Source organism: Fistularia commersonii, chromosome 34 (genome assembly GCF_037954325.1).
Source record: "Fistularia commersonii isolate RoL2024-O1a breed Wild chromosome 34, RoL_Fcom_v1.0, whole genome shotgun sequence".
NCBI lineage: Eukaryota > Metazoa > Chordata > Actinopteri > Syngnathiformes > Fistulariidae > Fistularia > Fistularia commersonii.
In genome coordinates, this window is record NC_141317.1 from 5918064 (window position 1) to 5927330 (window position 9267).

Genomic DNA, 9267 nt, shown 5'->3' on the forward strand with positions numbered 1-9267 from the left:
TTATCCCTGATCAGCGTTGGTGCCGCAGACCCGTTCGTCTCTCTGTATGTGGGTGTTTCTGTTAGCTGTCTGTCCGCCTGATAGTTTGTGATGGAGGCTGAAGCCTGTCAGAGCAAATGATGACTCAGCCGGCAAAATGATACTGCACCATATGTCATCTCTCTCAATTCCTAAGTGACTCTGATTATGTGATGACCTTACACAAGCTAGAATCAGATGGAGAAGTGGGCTCCCAAAATTGTGTGTGTGTGTGTGTGTTTGTGATGGTGTGTGTGGGTGCGCGCGTGTGTGTTTTCTCGATGCCCAGAGAGGCAGCGAGAGCCAAGAAATTACTTAAAAGGCTGCAGCTGTATTTCCATGGCAACAGGGTGTTTTAATGGAAGGACATTATGGGCTCGAGAACAGGGTAATGACTGCTCTGGCTGTCGGAATGCCTTGATCTTATCACCACGGCGAGAGGGGATGCTCCCACTTTTGGATAGTCTAATAGCCCCTACTCTAATAGAGAGGCAGCCCAGGCCACTGAGGTCACCCGGAAACGCAGGACAACTGCCCCCCCCAACACACACACACACTTTTACAAGCGCACTCCCACACACACACACACATACTCACACACCATCAACCAAACTCGCATCATGGCAGGAGCCCTAACTTTAGTTGCGTTAGATTTTCAAATGGCATGCTATAAATATATTTTGTTAAATAAAAATGCGCGTGTCAACTATAACTATGCTAGAAATATAATTGAGGGACATTTCCTCTGAGAGAGGGAAGCACACACATGAAATGATGAGGCGAAAACATGAAAATGATACGGGTGTCATTGAAAAAACTTGTCGAGAAATGGCCTGTCACGTTTTTCACAACCTTGCATAATCTCGTTCCTGTCCACCCTCACGCATCTAACACTGCAAGGCAGAGTGTATACATCGACAAATCCTATAAGTCCATTTGAATACCCAAACAGTCTTCTTCTAATCTGTTTGTTTGAAATTTGTGATGAATCTGCAATTTTGACCAGACCTAACATGGGCTTTATCCGTACCTATTTGTCCATGTTAAGAGTTGAGTTACTTCTCAGGAGGATTGGTTGGATGCCAGTAAAGGATCCTGTGTGTGTGTGTGTGTGTGTGTGCGCGCCTGCTTTTGTGTCTTTAAGTGTGTGTGTGTTTGTGTGTATGTGTGAATGTTGCTCTTTATCTTCCTCAATGAGTGAGTGGAGGTTGGCTGTGAGGCTATCTGTCCCTCTCAGACACCCAATCTGTCTCTGTCGCAGTTGCAGCCGACGCACATTCACGCACACACACACACACACACACACAAACACATATACAGGGGCAAACAGTTACGCACACATAAATACACACACATTCAAACCTGGGTTCAGTAGAACCTTCCACGCAATAGTCGTTTGATGCTGACTTTATTATTGTTTTACAAGCTCTGTCAATACTGACAGTACGGACTGACTAAATCATTTTCATATGCTTTAGTTGAACTTAATAGAACCCAAAGGAAGAATCCTGATCCCCTTATTCCCCCTCTGTCATGACAGCGAGACGGGTATTACTCAGGGCGAACCCTGCGTCTGAGCTGAAGTGCCCCATTGAGTTTTCTGAAGTGGACTTATCTCCTACCATCCTTTTTGGTGGATCTAGACAGGGCTAAGCACAGCACTCATCCCACCTACCTCTCACCAGAGAGGCCTCGCCGCTGGGCTCTTTAAACCGCACGTCCTCCTGCGATGTCGGAAAAAGTGCTGCGTGATGTCGAAGGTAATGATCTTGTGCGAGAGCTCTAGCAATGGTGATGTTGACAGAGGTGTTGACGTTTCCGTGAAGGATGCGGCAGGCTGCGAGCCGCACGAAAGACATACGACTGTGGATACTCTTTGCACCTCTCGTGGCCCCCCCCCCCCCCCAAAATATTGAAGCGGTGCTCGAAATGATAAAGTCCTGTCTTTAATTACAGAAAACTTAGATGTTTGGGTTAACCTCTCTCGCAGAACATAATTCAAAAAAGGATTTTAGATGGCCAATCATTTGTTTCAAACATGGACTGCACTTAGTAAGTCTGATTTTGACTCAAATAAATCTATTCAAATTTACTTGAAAATGTAGAGAAAGAAGAACAGAGGTTGTTGCTGTGGAAAAAGTAAAATGCTGTTCATCAAAAATCCCATAGTTTTATATAAATGTTTTTTTTTTTTTTTACAATTTTGATGGAATCCCTGTTTTCTGAATTCAGTTGTGCACAGGGTTTGGCCTGCATCCTTTACTAGAGAGCAGCACGCCATAAGCCTTATCAGACACAACAAACAAACTCTAAATCCAGTTTAAAGACTAAAACCATTAAAGTTGCCTTCAATAACATACGCAGATGATCTGATAATAAACTCCGCATACCCAGATCTTCAAGGTATGGTGAACCTTTTTTTTTAGAGAGTATATATTTCACAAAGAATATTTCTCAATGCATTTGGATTTTAAATTTCCAGTTGTGTGATGACTCAGGCTCGACTCGGGCGCACGATGACTTCAGACTTGACATGGGAATAAAACTGTAGATTGCTGGGTTTAATCTGGAGATAGGAGGAAGGGGAAGGAAGCCCGTTCAAGAATCCAAAGACTTCACAAGCTCTGAGTAACCGTTGCTGTCCTTGTCAGAGTCTAGACTACACGGCGTTTTAGTGTGTTGATGTGGCTGATTGCGGCGTTAGATTCCCCCAACGAACCCCAGACAGCACCCCACTTCCATTTCATCATCCCTGACACCATATAACCTCAATGGTTGTTCATTTTGCTGTTGTTGTTATCTATGGCTTGGCCCTCTTTCTTGTAAACAGCAGTTGGTGTGTGCCGTAGTGTGTGATAAACACATTAGACTCTTGTTTACTGCTCTACAAACTATCCCATTTCAAACACTTGATAGAGACAGAGCTCGATGCCAGTTAATGAAAATGTGAGTATTGTTGTACTCATCTGACAAGTGAAAGCCAAATACTCTGCCCACAAGCTCACACTTGCCCAGATGTACCTTTCAGTAATTTACATTACTGTCTTCCATTAATAATTATTAAGAATTAAATAAAGCTAATTGCTCATCTTGATATGGCCTTTCCTCGGTATAGACCAGGGGTCGGCAAACTTTAACACTCAAAGAGCCATCGGACCCGGTTTCCACGGAAAAGAAAACACTGGGAGCCGCAGTAATTTTTTGTCGTCTAATATAAAGGTACCACTGTATATACTGCTTTTTCATATTTTGCCTACCTGTGGTTGAAAGTCTTGACAAATTGATTTCATCTTGGCGGGTATACCGGCTTCTGCAAGTGTGACGTATATTTTGAGCGTATTAAAATAATTTTATTTTAATATTTCAAGATCACAACAATCCTCTAATTTAGAACTAAAATTAAAAAAAAGGAACTAACGCAAATACGATACACTTCAATTAGATACTCATAATTTATTTTCCAAAGCCACTCAGAGCCGCAGTGTAAGGATGAAAGAGCCGCATGCGGCTCCGGAGCCGCGGGTTGCCGACCCCTGGTATAGACGAATGAATCAATGTGTAATATTTACAAAAGTCTGTCCACATTTTTCTCTAACGTTCATTCCATTAGGCACCAGACTGCCATACAAACATCTTTTAGATGTTAATGTTGGTTATTCAATGGGTTATGGGTATGGATTGTATTGAAATGCTTCTCCTCTACTTTTAAGTTTTCATCAGTAATATTTTGCACTTCTATTGTTTAATACTGACTTTTGATACTGACTTTATAAATGTTTTTATTACTTCCGTATGATACGAATTTCATCGAGGAAAAAAAAAAACTTCACGTCACTGATGTGAATTTGTCCCACATTTTGTAAAATATCTCAAGTTAGAAAAAATTTTTTTTGAAACAATTCAAAATCATTTATCGGACATAGGAGTCAGACAGAGCCGGTTAGCTGGTGTGAAACTATTATTCTGTTATTCTATTTCTATTAAACTATTACTCTATTATGTCTGACTGAATGAGGCCCTTTCTTTGTGATAGTTGAGTGTTTTACAGTCAGCTGAAATGTCCGCTCTAACGGCAGGTCTTTGTAAGTGTCTTTAGTACTTTATGCTGAATGCTTGCTCTTTTTTTTAGTCACTGTTTACTTAAAGACAGGCTACTGCCTGTCCTCTATTGCCTCGAGATGGTGACAATTCGGCTGCCGGAATCAGCGCACTGTTTTCTTTATTAGTTGTACATTAATGTCCCCATTATGATATTTATTTAACGTATCAAAACTCGTTCATGTTTACGTCACTGTAATCATGATCCAGGGTGGATTTCAGTGTAACGCGACATATAGGTGAACTCGGTCGTCCCTGTCTCTAGCTATGCTTCTCCTTGTTCAACCAAAGGGCCCAGACTACCTGAAAAGGAGGTGGCCAGGAGGCGTCCTTTTCTCATGCCCTGACCACCTCAACTGGCTCTGTTTGATGCAACGGTTCAAACTCCCCAGGATGTCTCTGCTCACAACTTTATCTCTGAGGCTAAGCCCGGTCACCTCGCTGATCCCTAGCAGTCACAGATCCCCTCCGCATGAAACGCCAAGGGGACGACGGTCTTGCTCAGTAGGAAAAACTCCTAAGATGCTGGTGCTCCCCGCACCAGCCCAGTACCTTTCACCTGGAGAGTCCGACATCTCTCCAGGAACTCGGTTCCAGAGCCAGTGGTATGCGTGGAGAAGAGTCCCAACTATTTCCAGCTGGTACTACTCCACTTATCTCACTACCTCTGGGTCCTCTCGCGCCAGAGACGTACCATTCAACGTTCAAAGCACAAGTTTGCCAAGCCAGAGGCCAGCATGCCTCAGCCTCTTCCACTGCCTGCCCCTAAAATCCACAGCACGCAACCCTGGTGTCTGTCCCTGTGGGTGTTGAATATTTGTCAGTTTATCCCTGTTGTTTTCCAATGAGAATTTCATGATAGGTATAGGGGTAAACGAATAAAAGTCTCTCTTTCTATTTAGAATCTCGAAAGTCTATAGTCAATCCTGAAATTGTGGGCGTATATTTCAAAACAGTCAAAGCAAGGAGAAAAAACTGTGTTTTTTTTTTTAATGTAATTTTTTCACAGGCTAGTTTCTAATATGTACAGAATTATACATCTGTAATGTAGACGCCATATTTCAGAGGGAAAAACAATTCATCCAGCATTCAGCTGTATAAGTGTATGTTAGAACAACTCAAAGCATTGTATATGATAAAGATTGTTCCTTATGAATATCGTGACGCTTGCATCATTACCGGGAACATGTTCATGTGCCAATGCAGGTTTCAGAAAGACCTGCAGGCAGCATCATACTAACCAATCATGTGTAAGCATGAGGTTGGCTTCTATGTTGCGTGCATGCTGGGATGGCTAAGCTCAATCTTTCTGTGTCACTCAGGTAGCCATGGTATCACTGTTAGTGTCAGCATCGGTGTGTGTCAGCTGGTATCACTCAGTGGTATCTATGTCTGTGAGGCCTACACAATTTGACCCTGACCCTGTATCTCCCCTATTTCCCACACCTCTCTCATTTTGTGTATGTGCGTGCATGCATGTGTGTGTGTGTGTGTGTATTGTCAGCCCAAACACCCAGATTCTTTGGTATGTTGGTGGAATTTCGACTATTTTGCCAGGTCACTGTTGTTTGCACCTAGTGAGGTGTGTCTGTAAATTCCCACACAAGGAGCAAGATAAACACACTCACACTCACACGCATATACAAACCTTGTCACATTGAAGCCCACACCTTCAATGATGAAGAATTCAATGTGACTAACTATCGAGGTACCAGATTAAGTGCCAACATCGTTTGTCTAACCAGGCCTGTGAATGTCGTGCCATACACAGGCATTTAGCTCATAGAGAGGTAATTCAGTCCGCCTCCACATGACTGTATGTCAGTAAATTAGATACATTATGCAAGCTGTGTAATTTACATACAGGACATGGAGAGCTACGATACTGACAGAATTGTAATTTTTAAAATGGTAAATACTGAGGTTCATTCTTTTTCTCGGCAAGTGATGTTTGTGTCTGTTTTCTCTCAGGCAAATGATGTTAGCCAGTTGGAGCTGGATGCAAAATCAAAGAAATACCTTGAGAATGGCCATTATAATGTTTTGCTCTGAATCATTTTATGGGCGAAAAATCAGCAAATGAATGTGTAGGGACTTGAAAACAATGGGGTTACAGAGGTTTTCACTGTAGGTCCAAGTAGTGTTTAGTGTCATAATCCACTTTTGCCCAGCATGTGTAAGCCTTAGTTCATACCCATACTTTTCTCTAACTCATCCGTCTCTACACCCCTCAGGTCCCAGCAGGTCACGTAAATATTAGCTTGGGTTTGCTAATAAATCTGCCCCACCTACCAACCTCCAAGCCTCTCAATGCAAACCTGTTCCTAAAAAAAGATACACGCCAAATACTCACTGGCCGACACGACTCATCATAAATACAGAGTCCGGGTACGGAAGACCAATGGAAACATTCACACAGTGAGTAAATGAAATGATATCCATGATTTCTAGGTTGCTTGCTTTCAATTTAGCCGAGTAAGTTCACCTCAATATTGTCCAGAAGACTACATCTTAATATTGAGGAGGTGTCATCGGGGATTAGTCATTCAAAATGTGTCCGTATTCTCGGTTAATACATCTTGAGTTTATGAACCCTGACCTACTCTCCTTCTTTAACCTCTGAAAAAGAAAAGACACAGGTTGCATTGGCCCTGAGGGTTGAAGTCACCCAACACAAACACAAATATTGGTTTGCATGCATTATTCTGGTCATGACCAGTGAGTGACAGGGTAGAAAGGCTCGCTAAAATGCTGGGTGGTTTCAAGACAGGTGATGGCTGATCTTAGGGTGTCTTGTCCTGGCCTGCAGGTATTTACATGTGAATATGTGTGCAAAACAAATCGCATGGCTGACAGCCGGACCAACCCGACCTGAATGTTATTGGTGGGGTCATCGGCCAGATTCCCCCAGACAGAAGCCTTGATCAGAGGTGGGAGGAGACACAGGAGGGAGTAGAAGGGTGGCGCTCAGGGGGATGTGGCAGGTGGGGTGGGTAATGATGATGAATTGTGGGGAACATGGTTCATTCTGCACAGATTAAGATCTACTGATAAACATGCCCACCAGGACCTGAAGTAACCTTATACATTTCTCTCTCCCCTTCGCCCTCCAGTTCGACTCCTTGTCTTCCTTTTTGTGCTTGGACACCTCTTATATTTAACTGGCTATATGTATGTATGTATGTATGCATGTATGTATGTATGTATGTGTGGGTGTGTGTGTGTGTGTGTGTGAGAGAGAGAGAGAGAGAGAGAGAGAGAGAGAGAGAATACACTTGTGTTGATGTAAATGAAGTACAGTTCATCCTCTATATTTTGTTTATTATTATTATTAATTGCAGAGACTCACACAAAGTCAACAGTAGGTGTACAACTTGTTGTGGTTTAGAATAACTTAGCAGATATAGTGCTGTGGTTGCCGTCTTAAATGTAAGACAGGGATTTGTGCTCCAGCGTAGGAGATGTAATAAAGCTGTGAATATACTTTTCATTTCAACTTTGTAAAATTATTAGAAAATTTAACCAGCGCATAACTTGTCCAGCCTTTTTCATATAGTGTTCTTCTTTGTTTTTCAGTTAAATGAAGGTGCAGATGTTCCCATCGAGTAGTTGCGATGATAAAAAGTGCAAAAATGGCCCAAAATAACATCAATGAGTTACATCAAATAACTATAAGCACTGCTCCTCCGTAGTTGTTATTGCTGTTGTATTCTTACATTTTGAGCCCCAACTTCAGCCTTGAGCCATGATTTTTGTTACAATTCAGTAAATGGAAAGCCCTATATTAATCTGATCAGAGCTGCTTTTTGGGCATTTTAAGAAACTTGATGTGAACACATATGAGTCTGCTTTCAGGAACTTAACAACTGTTTTATCCATAATCCAATCAGTCTAATAAATAAATGTAACATTATAAGAGAAACACTGAATTCTGTCTATGAAATGCGATGATAGCTAAAAGGTGTGCTTTAAAACCGGCAAACAAGACCTTAAACCCAATGTGTTACCTGACTTGGTGCTCACAGTCAGTACGATGACCCTCTCCTCTTCGTATAGTGTCCCTGTCACCTGGGAACAGGAATGCTCTGTTTCTGACATAATGCAAAAGAGGATGTTTTCAGCCTGGCATCCAGGACACAGATAACCGGAGGATACCATGGGACACTGATGCTAGGAATATATGCATTAACTGGAATGGGACAACAAGAGCTTGCAATTACTTGCAATTGTTACAATTTTGGGGGGGAGTCAAGAATTAACATGTTGTGTATCTGCACAATTAAAAGTTTAACCCTTGCAGATTTGAGGAAATTGGGATTTATTGTTTGCCTAGCATTCAGGTCGGCTCCCAAGGAGACACCTTTCTTTTTCTCTCTTGGAAACACTGCAGCCGAACGCGTGTACTTTCAATCCTTTGGTTTAGTGAAATATCAGACAAACTGAAAAATAAAGCATCCCATTTCAGAACCGTAAATGAGATTATCGCGATGAATGTTATGTTGTTCAGGGATCTGTCAAATTGTGCTCACCCTTTTCCCTAAGTTTTTGATCTACGATCTCCTTTTTCGTGCACACTATCAGTCCTTTTTCAACTCTAATATAAGCGTGCATGGACTGGATTGAGTCTGGGGACCAAAGGGGGCTGAGGAAGGGAAGATTACTGGAAAGTATTCCCTTTGATAAGCCGGCTAAGAAGCCTTTGATTAAATGTGGTCTCAGCAGGAGCCCACACTAGGTCCTCTGTGGAAGGACCATGTCCAATCACCAGCTATCAACAGCCCGGGGTAATTATAGCCATCTACTCATTAGATTGGGACCCACCTGGAATTCCACATAGCAAGGGGTGGGATGAGGCCAGCAAGGGTTTAGGTTTAGACCCGGCCTTTAATCAAACACTTCCCTCCCCTTGACTAATATAACGCACCCCACCCAAACTGACACTGAACCAGCCTTTGTTGCGAACACAGATTGTATTTTTGCTGCCCCGGTGTATCATCCCATGCAGGTAGGGAGTAGACGGGTGATAAAAATAACGGATTAAGAATTAGCACAAGTTATTTACCGCTCTGATCGATCCCGTTTTGCTCTATCGACGCGATCCGATGTCTACTTGTGTACCGGTCCAAACAAAAAACAAAGATTCCAGCATCA